Below are 16,085 nucleotides of genomic sequence, written 5' to 3' on the forward strand. Positions count from 1 at the left end.
GTCTGATAAAACTAAGATTGAACTCTTTGGCCTGAATGCCAAGTCTGGAAGAAACCTGGCACCATCCCTACGATGAAGCATGGTGGTGACAGCATCACGCTGTGGGGATCCTTTTCAGTGTCAGGGACTGGGAGACTAGTCAGGATCGAGGGAAGGATGAATGGAGAAAAGAACAGAGAGATCCTTGATGAAAACCTGCTCCAGAGCGCTCAGGACCTCAGACTAGGGTGAAGGTTCACCTTCCAACAGGACAATGACCCTAAGCACACAACCAACGCAGGAGAGGCTTCGGGACAAATCTCAATGTCCTCGAGTGGCCCAGCTAGAGCTCAGACTTAAACCTGATCGAACATCTCTGGAAAACCTGAAAATAACTGTACAGCAATGCTTCCCATCCAACCTGGCAGAGCTTGAGGATCTGCATAGAAGAATGTAAGAAACTAACCAAATACAGATGTGACAAGCTTGTAGTGTCATACCCAAGAAGACTCAAGACTGTAATTGCTGCCAAAGGTGCTTAAACATAGAACTGAGGAAAAGGTCTGAATAATTACGTAAATGTGATTTGCTTTTACAAAATTGGCAGGGGGGGGGGGACAATTTATTAATTTTAGAATAATCCTGTAACGTAACAAAATGTGGAAAAAGTCCAGGGTTCTGAATACATTCTGAATGCACTGTATATACCATATACTGGGGTATTTGGAAAATGCTGGGATGGATTCTCAATACCGTTGAACTATTTCTTTGTAGATTTTTTTCAAAAGTAACTACCAAAAGAAAAATTGTATAAGTAAATACCTGCAGTCAACTTGTGCAATATGTTAGCAGATAAAGAACACTGCGTTCTTCATTTCACCCTGTCACAATTTTTCATTATCAAGCTTACCAGTAGTCCCCAGTCACGCAGTGTTCGTTTACAAGCACACAACGACGAGAGACTGGAGCCTTGTGAGTCACCCACTGTTGTGAAGCATGCGCCAGGTGATCTAATTACAGTATGGAATTCACAACTAAATGTTTGCCAGCTAGATATCTTATAACTCCTAAGTTAATTGTATAAAATGTGCTAAATGCTCTGCAGTCTCTTCTGATCTCGACAGCTAAGCAGGATCAGTTGGGTTTGAAAACCGCGCCCCTTGTGTGCAGTGATAGTATTACTGAATATCTCGGTATGCCAGTCTGGATACCACCCAAGCCTAGTTAAGAAGACCCCTAACTTAATTTGCTAAGTGGCTGAATTATAAAGGTGACAACGCATCATATTGTGTGAGCTTTTTGTCGTGTTTTGTTCATTTGCACAATGTCTCTCATTCACATTTGCTTGTAAATGTCCAAATTCACCAAAAATGACATTCGATAGTTCCTACCTGTTTAACTTCATGAGCTGGATTGCCCGTCTTTGCAATTTGTTTATTTTCCTTTGGGCTCGTTAGCATATTTAGCTAGCAAACGACATGGAAATTCTCTATTACTTGTGCAATATTTTGGGGGGGGGCATTCTGGTACACCCAATAGGCTTTTTTGCGAGTTATTTGGCAACCTCTTTGTGTACTCATCCGGTAATACCGTAAATACTGGGGTGAGAGAAGTACAGAAGGGGTGCCAGGGCATTCATAATTCTTGTGCATCGCCGAGCAGTGCAGAACTGTTGTGAAGGGAATTGTCAAGTAAGTAAGTTTGTGTTTATACAGGACCTCCCACCCTCACCTACCGTCAACCAATCATGTCAATGCAGAGCTATATGGAGCCCTCAGAATTGTTACAAAATTTGAGAGGCGTGCAGCAAGGAGAGCCAATTGGCCACTGCAACCCCCCGGAGGTTCCACAATTGTATCACACCATCCTTCCCACGCCTCTGACCATATTTTTTTGATCAAGCATACATTGTCTCTTAGAATGGCTTGTGACGATGTGTTCAGAAGGTTGGAAGTTCATTGGCTTCTGATAACAGCTTGAATGTGTACTCCATTGTTATATATATATTTCCCATGAATTCAACAAAATCAAAAGTTGGTTTAAGTCTGGGTGATGTTTTGTGTAACAAACTGTGCCATACTGTAAGTAAGGCTTACAATCACTTGGGTTATACGAGTACATTTTCAAACATTGATAAAATGACTATCGGAGTCTACATGATTATGTCCTTCAGACTGGCCCCAAAGCACAAGGCTGTGTCTGGCCTACTTCTACCCGAGCAGCAGCATTAGAATCAGACTAAAGAACCGGATCCCTTGGGACCCTCCACACAACATAGCTGCCAATTTCCCGGTCACATGACATTAAAATGATTAACGTTCCACTACGAATCTAATTCAAGGCCCGGAATCTAATATTAATGTCTGCTGATGCATCAAGAGGTTATACATAAGCTAAAGGATAAGTACAGTATTTAGCTGGACGAACAGCTAGGGAATCCATACCCTCTGTTCTATGGCACTGCTCACTTGGCTACAGAGATCTGAGCAAATTGTCCACATGAGATAACAGCTGTTATATTTGAACAGTGGTCAAGGCCTTCAAAATACCATCTCTGCATAAGAAGCTTCATACAATAGGTTTCCCATTCAAAATGTAATAGGATTTATTAAAAAGGTATGATGTGTGAATGTATACAAATCCAAATACGTAGGCCCCTATGTGCAGTGCAGCATGATCTCCAAACCCCAGCATCACAGATTAGTGATTTGTTTTAATAATCACATGCAAAGCCAGTACATCAAGGTGCAATAATTACATGAGAGAGAGAGATTTGAGAGGTATAATGATTTTAAAATGCAGAGAAAGATTTGAAGTATAGTGATTATAAAACGCAAAAAAGGTTTGAAAGTTTTATCAGCGTGCTCTGACATCTGTGTTTTTGCCTTTGATAGCTAGCCTACCTGAGTATTTCCTCACTAACAGCTACATTGAAGATGAAAATCCAGGGGATATATATCGTCTACTGTGTGCCGCCTATTATTTTTATTTAAAAGTAATTGTCTAAAAAAATTGTAATAGCAAGCCAGACTACTGTAGGCACAGACTGACAGACAGGTCAAAGACGGACAGACATTCTGATGCCGCTTTCAAGCCAACTGGGAACACCGGGGGGCGAGGTCAAATCATGACGTCAGTGATCTTCAGGTCGGAAAGTTAATGTTCTAGAAAGATGCCCGAGTTGTCAACTTGGAATTCCAAGTTGGAGCACCGTTCAAAACGATTTTCCCAGTCGGAGCTCGTTTTTCCCCGTTTTCATAAAAGCACTGAAGTCGGAGAACCCGAGTTCCAAGTTATTTTGAACATGGCAAGAGACTGACAGTCAGACAACAAATCCGCTGTGACAGCTCGCTCTAGCTCTATTGTTTTTGTTGTGGCCCTGTTGTCAACATGCGCGCACCTCCACGGTTATAAACCGAGAGTTTTCACGGCTCACACCATAATGGAGGGTTCATATGTCGTCAAGCGAAGGTGCTCTTTTAGGCCATTTCACAATCTCTGGCGAAGCCGATCGACAGCCATTAGTCTACCTTGCTTGCCAGCCTCAACTCTTACGAAAAAATACAACCCAACCAAGTGCCATGACTGCGACTACTGAGCTCACCAATTATATTAATACATTTTTTTTAACAATTTAGGGGTGAATAATGTTGTCAACACAAATCTGCCTATTAGGCTACCCTCTTGTCTAGAACGGTTTGATTAAAACAATACAAGCACTCTTGTTCTTACGAGGGGAAAAAACGAAAACGCAGGAAGCAAATGTATAATTCCACTTACCCTGAAATATTACATCCACAATCGTGTGAAAAGCTAGAGGATTGGTTTAAAATAGAGGTATAATGAAAAGACGATGCGCTATAATCATGATCGAGGTCTCAATTTAAATAAATCCACTCTCCCCTTCTCCGTAAAATGTAACTATTCCGTTCAGCCAAACGATACAATGTACCTAGTGCACAACCTACGTCATTGACACCGTTCATGAGTGACTTGTAAAGAAGCCAATAGAAAGCTGACACTCCAGCATCAAAGCCAATCACAGTATAAATTACTGTAAATAGGAAGGGCATGAAGGAGACGTGATGACGGCCATGTTCTACAAGGGTTTTTGTATCCCTCCGCTTCGATATTTACCTTTTGCATGATTTTGCATGTAGGTAAAATGTCACTGTGTGTATAGTCGAATGGCCTACCTCCTCGTGTTCATGTAGAAGACCCGTTAGCTGTTTTACAAATATGTGGTTTACAGTTAGGACATTTGTATACAAACAGAATGTTGGGAGAATCTCAATTGTATACTCAACATGTCCTCTCTCCTTCTCAAAACCCATTGGATGAGAAAGCCAGAGGTCCCTCCCCTCTGACCTTCTCCTCCAATGAATTTTGAAAAGGAGGCAGGAGAGAGGACTCAATGAGTATGCAATTGAGATCTTCCCCTAGTCTTTGAGTTGACAGCAAAAGAAAGTGGATATGTGGACACTGTAAAAAACAAAAAGCTCTGTGAAGTCTCCTCCATGATCAGAAGAGGGTGCCACTTCAACAGTATAGGCATGTGTAGGCCTATTATTTAGGCAGCAGGTAGTGTGTTCTAATTATCTTGATTAACCAATTGCTTTCACCTCCTAAATCGATTGTTATTGCACAGAACATAATTTCCAAAGACCTTGTGTAAAGGATGTCAAAATGGTTGATTGCTTAGTGAGTAGCCTACCTTCCCCCTTATTGAACTCAGGACCTACAGTATGGGTGTGTTCAAGCGGGTCACTTTTGTCAAGTCATCACCACCTTTCAAAATGTGTTGCATTCTGGGGATAAAAATTGTCCGACTTGTGCGTACATGTCAACTGCATGAACTTTACAACAACCATGTGATCAAAGGTCATGAAGATTCTCAGTTGCATAATCCTTGCGTCCTCTCTTCTTACTTCCTTCTTAAAACACATTGGATGAGAAAGCCAGAGGTCCCGCCCCTCTGAACTTCTCCTCCAATGGGTTTTAAGAAGGAGGAGAGGAGTGAGGTCATGAGGAGTATGCAATTGGGAATCTCCCAACATTTCTGCAGTTGCTCTTCACAACCTTAATCTGCAGTATTTCTCAGTCTCAAATGTGTCTTAGTCCTAACAACACCCATGCCAATATATCCTCCAAACACTGGCTTCTCGGGCATTATCACTTATATAGAGCCTCTCACAATGTAGGTGATAGCTGCAGTAAGTAAATGGGCATTTTAACATAATACATTTCGCTGGTGGTAATTTGTGGAAAAGACACAGGCTGGAATGTGCTTTTAACCAATCAGCATTCAGGATTAGACCCACCGGTTGTATAATGTCTGCATTAGGGTGTTTTTGTTTGACCCATGCAAACTGGCCAAAGACATGACTGAAACAGGAACTAATTTGCCTGGATTTATGTGTACCGTGGATATACATATAGCCTACAAATAAGTGTGATATTTGTGGCTCTCTCACTGTCAATTGATTGTAGGCTCCAATGTACACACATGATTTCAGGGATTGTGAGTGTATGATATGAGTGTTGTAGATGTTTATTTCGGCATTATAAAGAAACAGTTTTACAAACATGGCAACATGTACCATGTTGATTTGAGCCTTGCTGTTGAAAAAAAACACATTTGTGTCCGACTTTCAGCCTGTCGCAGATGCACCTCCCCAGACTTCACTCGTGGACTTTCATCTACTACAGTCGGTTCCTTTAAAAGTTAAATTCACACACTATGGAGACTGACCGTACCGAGCATAGCGCAGTGTTGCAATGTTGTTTTCCGTCACAAAAGGGGCGGCTCCTTGTAATATTCGACATACTTTTGAAAAACCTGAACATTGAGACGCGCAATACAGGTAACGTTGTTGCTTGGTTCCCTGATCTAATCTATTGGCTATTCATCAAAGTAACCTATTTTGCATTGATAAACAACCAAATATTATTTGTGACTTTTCAAACAGTAAACCAAACAACAAGGATATACCAAAAAAATGTATTTTTTTTCAAAGTAATAATTGGTGATTCCAGGTTATTGTGAAATGGTAGAACCTTCTGTAGACAACTAGCTATGTGCTTTTTTTCTCCATGACCAAAACATGATGTTATTATATTTTTAGCTGATATAGAAATTATTATTTCACATGGAGATGTGGGAAGCTAAAAGGGCTAGCTATGTTTTTAGCCAGGTTAAAGCCAGCATCCAAATTAGGCTGCCAGCTAGCTAATACTAGCAAGAGAAGGCGAAATTAAATGAAAAACTTTGCTATTGCCCCCCAGTGAGTGTATCATATTACCAAAAGGTGTTCCCTGCTCCAAAAATCCCACTTCACACACACATGAACATAGATCAACGGAGTGACGCTTGTAGTAACCTTAAAGGCCAACACCCCCACTTTTCAACCTAATTTTCAATATGTGTCAACATATCTGAAAACGGCACATTTCTAAGTTTAGTAGAATTTTTTTAAATTACGGTAAAAAAGTTATAGCCGACGACATCAAAAGTTAAAACATTTTAAAAACAGTGATTTTCAAACAATATGAGCTTCACAGTGAGGTGGGGAGCAAGGAAATACCCTCCCTTGGGCTAGAAACGTGTTGCAGGTTTTGAAAATCACTGTTTTTTAATCCTACCCTGTGATGCCACATGAGCTTTCTTCTTATATTTTTAACCACAGATCATAGAAACACTCTGTTTTAACATATGTAGACACCAGGGGTGGCTGGTGGGAAGAGCTATAGGAGGATGGGCTCATTGTGATGGCTGGAATGGAATATATGGAATGGTGTCAAACATATGGAAACCACATTGACGCTGTTCCAGCCATTACAATGAGCCCGTCCTCCTATACCCCTCCCACCAGCCTCCTCTGGTAGACACTGGTTTGGTGCTGGAGATGATGAATAAGGGGTTGAAAATTTGCGGAATTGCCCTTTAAGCATCAATCTCGTTCACGTTGTTTATTCATTTCCATTACCATAATCACTCCGTTATGTTGCACCGGATGTCGTGCATTTCAATGGGGACGTCCATAACAGAATGGAAACGCAGCACCCCCTTGCAGTGGAAGACTCTGTTGTGAGACCGACACTGCATACTTTGACATTTTTCAAACTTTGCATCGTCTTCAGTCCAGCCAGAGTCCATCTAAGAACAGGAAGTTAACAAACCACAGAAGAAGTTGAAAATGTATGGTTTTCAGTGATGTCATTATGGGATAGCTAGCAACTTGTAAAAAATTACCCATTCCACACTTATGAAAAGTCATCTTAATTTTGGGAATGATCACAAAGTTTATCCAGAACTCAGATTGGAAGGTGTGGGCTTACTTGAGAAATCTTGTTGTAATAAATATTTTAGACAAATTCTTCATTCACAAAACCAACTTACACCGAGAGGAAAGTTTTTCTGGAACATGCTTATTCCTGACATTGTCTGGAAAAATGCATGGTTAAGACCTTACAAATACTGTATACCAAACAAAGTTAAGGAAGTGCACTTCAACATTTTGCATAAGATATATCCATTTAATTCTATGATTTCCACATTTGTGGCTATTGATGATATCTGCGTTTTCTGTGAAAAAGGGAAGAATCTGTCTCTCTTGTGCTTTGAATGTACATTTGTGTCCGAATTTTGGGAAAACCTTGCAAAGTACTTATTTACCATTATGAACACTGCCTATAATTTGAACATAAAATATATAATATGTTACTATTGCAATGATAACAAAACCACTGAAATTATTTTTTTTATTTTTGTTGCCAAATACTTTATACACAAACAAAAATTCAATACCAAAATTACCAATTTTTCTGATTGAATTTAATTTTCTTATTAAAACACGAACCCTAGTGAATAACAAAAATAATAACTTCATGAATCATTATAAGATATTTTCAGAGTGAATAAAATTGCACTTAAATTGTTTCTTTTTTGGATTTTATTTTTATTTAAAAATGTTGTATGTTTGAGCATTGTTAATACCTGTATTTGGTTTGCTAGACATGTTTGATGTAGCAATGTAAGTTGATTTTTGTATTATGAATAAAATACATTTATTTAAAATGTTTTTTAAATTAATTACCCATTCCTATAAGTGAGAAATTTCAATAGTAATGTTAACAATACACATTGCCTGTTAAGCTAATTATATATGACTGCTGCCTCCCGTTTAAGTTTATTGTGATGGTAATGATGTTTTTTATGCTAATTATTAGGTGGAGGTGACTAGCCAAAATGGCAATTTAAACCTAGCCAAGCTTTAGCTAGCTCGCCAGCCTGGTCTCATAGACTAGATATAACAGGGCACTCAATTACAATATGTTACATAAGATGGTTGGTTACTTAAGGCAAAAACACAAACAAATTTGCGAGTTCGAATCTCATCCTGAATTGTACAAATGGTAATTTGTATCATAGCATACGAAAAGGAGTCTCTCAGATTTACATACAGAATAATACAAAATGCTCTGAGACTAGGTTGAGCTAGCCTGCTCTCTGCTCTGCAGTACAAGCTAGCTTGACTTCCTATAAAGTTAGAAACAAGTTGAGGAAAAAGTAACTAAACAAAACATGTTTTATTATCAGCTGAAACAATATATTTATCCTGTCTTGAATGAAAAGGTCATATTTTGCAATCTTCCAAAATAAATAACATCTCTGATGAGAGACAGGGGCAATGGTCCAAAAATTTAAGACACAACCCCTCTGTTAAGGCTACGAGGAGCAGTGGGTGGAGGAGTCAGGCGCAGAGAGCAGGTTTAGTTCCGAACGTGGATCTTTATTCCAAAGACAGTGAAAACGGACATGCCAACACAAGGGCGCATGAAATAACCAGTCCAAACAAACAGGACTAAACTGTCCGGAAAAATCGAATCCACAAATAATCCAACACCATGAACAGAAAACAAGCCCACACAATAGCCGGCGGGCCTAGTGCCCTTAAATAGCCCACAAACAAAACTAAACTCAAAACAGGTGTACCCAATCAGACCAAACTAACAAACAAAAAAGGGAATCGATGGCAGCTATTAGGCCGGCGATGACGACCGCCGAGCGCCGCCCGAACAGGAAGAGGCACCATCTTCGGCGGGATTCGTGACACCCTCAGCCCTCAAATTAAGTGGACACTTCTGATGGCATATCATGACGTCTGACGAGTATACACTTGCAGGGCAAGGGGCGAGGGAGGAAGAAATTATTTTTAAATTAACCACCTTTCAAAAAAATAAAAAATAACACCTTTCACCGGAAATGTGTCACTCGTTCATCCCATGGTGATTGTGTTTTCAGCCACCGGTAGCTTGTGGGTGCTTTATATGGTGCCCTACATTCAATTATAAGTGCATGTCTATTTGTATTAAATACATCATTATTAATATATTTCTACTGTATGATAGCTAGCAAATTAATTAGCTAACTAACGTTAGCCTGCCTAGCTGGAAATTCTGAAGAAGGGAAATGTTTTATTTCTACAATTTCCAAAAGATAACCAAACAATAACATATTTACTTTTTACATAGTAGCAAAATATCTAACTTATTTGCATTCGTTTTTACTTACACTTGTATGTTGACTTCTCCATTGATGTTGTTTTTAAGTTTTTGTACATCCGTTACGAAAAGTCTGCAATCATCGCAAATTGAATTAAGGGGTGTTTCAGGCCCCGGAGTGAAGATAATTGTACACTCGAAAAAGCCGACTGAAAACGAGGGCTGAGGGGCTTAAGTTGCAAACTTCCCTTGCTTGGTTAATTATTTGGACCACCCTCCAAGATGGCGTCAGGGATTTCTCCAAGGGCATAAGGCATGGGTAAGTGGATGAGGGTGTGTCTTTTAAGTGTTTGGACTAGAGGTCAACCGATTATGATTTTTCCATGCCGATACCGATTATTGGATGACCAAAAAAAAGCTGAAACCGATTAATCGGACAATTTTCTATTTATATATTTGTAATAATGACAATTACAGATTACAACAATACTGAATGAACACTTATTTTAACTTAATACATAAATAAAAATCCATTTAGCCTCATAAATAATGAAACATGTTCAATTTGGTTTAAATAATGTAAAAACAAAGTGTTGGAGAAGTAAAAGTGCAATATGTGCCATGTAAAAAAGCTAACGTTTGAATTCCTTGCTTAGAACTTGAGAACATATGAAAGTTGGTGGTTCCTTTTAACATGAGACTTAATATTAAAAGGTAAGAGGTTTTAGGTTGTAGTTAATATCGTATTTATAGGACTATTTCTCTACCATTTGTATTTCATATACCTTTGACTATTGGATGTTCTTATAGGCACTAAGGTATTGCCAGTGTAACAGTATAGATTCCGTCCCTCTCCTCACCCCTACCTGGGCTCGAACCAGGAACACATTGACAACAGCCACACTCGAAGCAGCGTTACCCATCGCTTCACAAAAGCCATGGCCCTTGCAGAGCAAGGGAAATAACTACTCCAAGTCTCAGAGCGAGTGATGTTTGAAACGCTATTAGCGCACACCCAGCTAACTAGCTAGCCATTTCACACCGGTTACACCAGCCATTAGGCTGATAGGCTTGAAGTCATAAACAGTGCTGTGCTTGCAAAGAACTGCTGGCAAAACTCATGAAAGTGCTGTTTGAATGAATGCTTATAAGCATGCCACTGCCTACCATCGCTCAGTCAGACTGCTCTATCTAATCATAGACTTAATTATAACATAATAACACACAGAAAAACGACCCTTTGGTCATTAATAGGGTCGACTCCGTAAACTTTCATTTCGGAAGCAAAACGTTTATTATTTCAGTAAAATACGGAACCGTTCGGTATTTAATCTAACGGGTGGCATCCCTAAGTCTAAATATTCATGTTACATTGCACAACCTTCAATGTTATGTCATAATTACGTAAAATTCTGGCAAATTAGTTCGCAATGAGCCAGGCTACCCAAAATGTTGCGTATACCCTGACTCTGCGTGCAATGAACGCAAGAGAAATGATACAATTTCACCTGGTTAATTTTGCCTGTTTACCTGGATTTCTTTTAGCTAAATATGCAGGTTTACAAATATATACTTCCGTGTAATGATTTTAAGAAAGGCATTGGTGTTCATGATTAGGTACAGTCGTCCAACGATTGTGCTTTTTTCGCAAATGCGCTTTTTTCGCAAATGCGCTTTTGTTAAATCATCCCCCAGCGTTGCATCGATTATGCAATGCAGGACACGCAAGATAAACTAGTAATATCATCAACCATGTGTAGTTATAACTAGTGATTATGATTGATTGATTGTTTTTTATAAGATAAATTTAATGCTAGCTAGCAACTTACCGTGGCTTCTACTGCATTCGCGTAACAGGCAGGCTCCTCGTGGAGTACAATGAGAGGCAGGTGGTTAAAGCGTTGGACTTGTTAACTGTAAGGTTGCAAAATTGGGTCCCCGGAGTGGACAAGGTGAAAATCTGTCGTTCTGCCCCTGAACAAGGCAGTTAACCCACCATTCGTTCCTAGGCCGTCATTGAAAATAAGAATGTGTTCTTAACTGACTTTAGGCAGTTAAATGAAGGTATAAAAAAAAAAAATCGCTGCTCGATTTCCGATTGTTATGAAAACTTGAAATCGGCCCTAATTAATCGGCCAGTCCGATTAATAGGTCAACCTCTAGTTTGGACCACAGTCAGGCTTTCGTCCAACTTGTGTTACAACAAAGATTATGGATATACTGACAAGATACATGTCTCTCCGCCCTAACAATTGTAGTCATTGTCCACAATGCGATACGACAGGCTATCTCGCTCCCGCCTATGCTTTCATTGGATTTGTGGATGCATCTCATAATTGTAATCCTATTTTTAATATTCGATGACGGTTGTTGATGTCAACCGCATGTATTCAATAGAGAGAGATGCTATGCTACTAGCCTCAATCTATGAATATGCATAGCCATCTCGAGACAACTCTGATATAAAGTGTTTTTTCTCAAAGTTGTCTGGATGTCACGTGTCCTAATTATCAGTACACTTGTAACTACTTAGCAAAGCATTACTAATCTTCTATTCGATTAAATTAACTCTCATGTAGCAAATAAGCCATTCATTTTTTTGTAATCCAAATTCTTCACTCATTGATCTCCATACAAACTCCTTGCTTGGTGGGCGAAACAGCAGGGGGGGGGGGGAGCACCACCTGCTGGAAGGAGACAGATTTTCCACTGAGTTGGGTCTCTCTCTTCCTCTCTGACATTACTACAAGCTCTCGAGAGAGATACAAGATTCAGAGTGTAGCACAATGTTGCACTGTCATTTTTCATCACAAAAGGGGGATCTCCTTGTTATACGCTCCAGCATTCAAAGTACTTTTGTACTGGGTGAGCTTGAGTGGTCGAAGTGTCAGCATCTCCCGTACCGAAGATCCATAGCTGGGGAAAATGGCGTCCCTTGAGAGGGCAAGAACAAGATGCATGTCAGGAGAATTGCAGTGTTATCATAAGTAGATGTATACTAGGAAAACGGAGGAGGAATGCAGGGAAAATGAGAGGCAGAGGGGGTTGAAGAGAGAGCTGGAGGAAGCGGGTGACCTTGAATCGGTTAAACAAACGGAGACGGTTTGTTAAAGGAGAATGGTAAAAAGTGTAAGCAGAATGAGCTGAAGACAGGAGGAGAAATGGAAGTGTGTGAGGGCGAACTATCAGAGGGGGCAGTTGTGGTGAAGTTCTCTGAGCCCGAGGCTTGCACCGATGGTCAGGATAAAGATGAGTCTGTGACAGTAGGAGTGACATTTTTTTTAAAGTGGACCCTTGCCTTTTGGCTGATCGATAGGTGGTTTCAGGGTGGGTGAAAACAGATGGGTGCTGTGGAATCGGTGAGGGTAACCAGCAGTGGTCTTGTGATAATTGTTTGTGTTTCTGCTGATCAGAGGGAGCAGGCGCTCAGTGTTAAATGAATGGAGACGAGATTTGAATTGTTTTGCTCTCAAGAAAAGGGCACCATTGACAGGAGTGATTACTGGGGTAGCGATAAATGTGAAAGTTGACCAACTGAAGGGGAAGATTCCCAGGGTTTGTGATGCTCGTCGTTTGCTACGAAGTAGACAGGGTGGCATCAGTGGTGAAACAGAAGATTCTTTCTCTGTTCTTTTGAGTTTTGATGTTGAGTATTTCCCCGACAAAGTGATGTTGGGATATATAAGTTATCCCATACAAGCTTTTGTGCTGAATATATTACCTTGTTACAGGTGTCAAGCTTATGGGCATGTGGTAGCAGTGCGTAGGAGGGAGGTTCCTAGGTGTGAGAAGTGTGCAGAAGGGCATGAGACAAAGGAATGTGTAGCCTTGGGGAAAGAAGCAGTACATGTTAATTGTAGGGGTGCCCATGGGGCTTGGGATCAGAAATGTCCCATGTGAGAGAGGCATGTTGAGGTTTCCAGGGTTAGAGTAGTGCAGAAGTTGTCATATGCTGAGGCAGTGAAGAAAGTAGAGGAAGATGGGTGAGGGGGGCAGGTTCCAGAGAGGAGTGGTGTGAGTAGTAAACTCAGCAAAAAAGAAATGTCCTCTCACTGTTAACTGCGTTCATTTTCAGCAAACTTAACATGTGTAAATATTTGTATGAACAACAAATGAGACAAACTGAACACGTTCCACAGACATGTGACTAACAGAAATGGAATAATGTGTCCCTGAACAATGGGGGGTCAAAATCAAAAGTAGCAGTCAGTATCTGGTGTGGCCACCAGCTGAATTAAGTACCGCAGTGCATCTCTTCCTCATGGACTGCACCAGATTTGCTGGTTCTTGCTGTGAGATGTTACCCCACTCTTCCACCAAGGCATCAGCAAATTCCCAGACATTTCTGGGGGGAATGGCCCTAGACCTAGCCTTCACCCTCCGATCCAACAGGTCTCAGACGTGCTCAATGGGATTGAGACCTGGGCTCTTCGCTGGCCATGGCGGAACACTGACATTCCTGTCTTATAGAATGAGCAGTATGGCTGATGGTATTGTCATCTTAACTAACGACCGTTCCACAGGTGCATGTTTATTAATTGTTTATGGTTAATTGAACAAGCATGGGAAACAGTGTTTAAATCCTTTACAATGAAGATGAGGAAGGACTAGATGGATTTAATAGTGGAATAGCGTGGTGAGTTTCTAGTAAGTGTAGGGTTAGATGGTAGGGTATTTTTTATTTATTTTTTATTTAAGCAAAGTATAAAGGAGTTATACTTCAGCCTAGTAGGTGGAGGTAATGCAACTTTTATTGGATGCCAACCGCCGTTAAACCTCATCGAAGAAATACTTTTGTACTAGCTGAAAATTGTGGTAGCCTTGGGGATAGTGTTGTGGCTTGGTTCCTTGATCTTATCTATAGGCTATTCATCAAAGTAGCCTATTTTGCATTGATAACCAAATATAATATTAGTGACTGTTCAAACAGTAAACCAAACAACAACAATATACGCAAAAAGGTATTTTGTTTAAACGTAATAACTGGTGATTCCAGGCTATTGGGAAATGGTAGAACCTGCTGCAGCCAGCCTGCCATGTGCATTTGTCTCCGTGACCAAAATATGTTTTTCTATTTTTAGCTGATATGAGAATGAATACACAAGCAGCATATCAAACTGGGATCATGTTTTAGGTTAGCCTTACCACTCAAATTAGCCCCACGCCTCGGATACACGTGACCACCCTTCTGAAGTGTCTGTAGCTGTCTGAAGAATCCTGCGCAAGGGGCAACATGTCAGGCTTTTAGCCGTGGATTTCACAGATCCCCATCTGCGACACTTCCATTGATGTCAAGAGAAGAAGCACCTTGAATGTCTGACTCAAAGACGCCACAAGAATTTCCATACTTCTAAATCAGACTACAGCTTAGGAAGGTCATAAATAATTCAGTAGAAGAAAACAATTTTTGTTGTATGATGGAAAAGTCGTGAATTCAGAGTGAAAATGGACCCATCCACACAAAAAAACTACTGCACAATTTAGGTAACTTTTATAGACCAAATTGTTTGTTGGTGTTTAAGCAGGTTTTTAAGAACACATGACAGTGTGTGTATTTTGAGGTTTTATGAAGCATTTGAAAATCAACTTCTGTCAGGATGGATGATCTTGGACAAATTGCCATCTTTACGAACCATAAATTGGTTTATGACCGTAGCCTTTTGTTAGTCATCAACAATAACCTAGCAAAACATGTCATGAAAATACAATGGAACCATGTGTGTGAGTGAGTGAGGGGGAGAGAGAGAGAAAAAAAGTCTGGGGTGAGGGGAGAATATTTTAGTATGTGTTTTATGTTTTATGTAAGAAGCTTAGGTAGGCTACAGGGGAAATACATTGCAAACAGATTGGTCCCCATCAGTCAACATGTAACCCCCAGATTGGACAGAGGTCTTTACACATTTATAATAAACATGGACATTTGGTACACTTATTACAGGAAAATGATATCATGACTGTATTGGGTGACCAGAAAATTCAACTCCATAACTGAATTGATGAATCAATGGATTTAATAGTGATTATATCTTATTTTGTTTTAGCGTAATGGAGTTCAGGAATATTAGCTCAATTCCAGATAATGCAGAGTGGGGTGGTGGATTGCCCTTCTTAAATGCTTTTATAAACATTATGTAACATGTAGAATCGATTATTTGTTTCAAATTCCCTGTAATATCTATTGGTTTTATGACTGGGAACATCATATCACCATGTAAACACAATCTGTGATTTGATCTGTGAAAAAGCTAGAGAATAAATGTCTCAATGTGCTGAAAAGCATCGACTGGCTCTTTACCTTTTACATTTCACATCAAGTCACCATTTGTTTCTACCGAACATACAGCTGCAGACAGATATTGCACCCTTGAACTTCTGAAATAATTCCCTAGTTCTTTAAAAATACGTTAAAATTGAAATAACTAATTGGTCTCCACACTTGGTATTGGATTGTCAACATTGCAGAACCAATTTTGTTTATGAAAAATTACATTTCTAATGTTAATTAAGAACATTAAATAAAATGGCATGGCCCAAATTATTGGCACCCAGTAGCTTCACCTGCAAACTACTCCAATTCTTCAATGTTTGAATGGTGCCTTCCA

The 16,085-nt window shown here is 39.9% G+C and overlaps 1 protein-coding gene across 5 annotated transcripts in view; it reads right to left on the bottom strand.

Moving 5' to 3' along the window:
- The window catches only part of LOC135549884 (myocyte-specific enhancer factor 2D homolog), a 32,724-nt gene extending 28,792 nt beyond the window's left edge, over window positions 1-3,932 (bottom strand). For all 5 annotated transcript variants that reach the window (XM_064980260.1, XM_064980257.1, XM_064980259.1 and 2 more), the window contains exon 1: window positions 3,760-3,932. The gene's annotated coding sequence lies outside the window, so the exon portion shown is untranslated. The remainder of the gene's footprint in view (window positions 1-3,759) is intronic.
- Between the last annotated feature and the right edge of the window lie 12,153 nt (window positions 3,933-16,085).

Source organism: Oncorhynchus masou, chromosome 12 (genome assembly GCF_036934945.1).
Source record: "Oncorhynchus masou masou isolate Uvic2021 chromosome 12, UVic_Omas_1.1, whole genome shotgun sequence".
Lineage (NCBI taxonomy): Eukaryota > Metazoa > Chordata > Actinopteri > Salmoniformes > Salmonidae > Oncorhynchus > Oncorhynchus masou.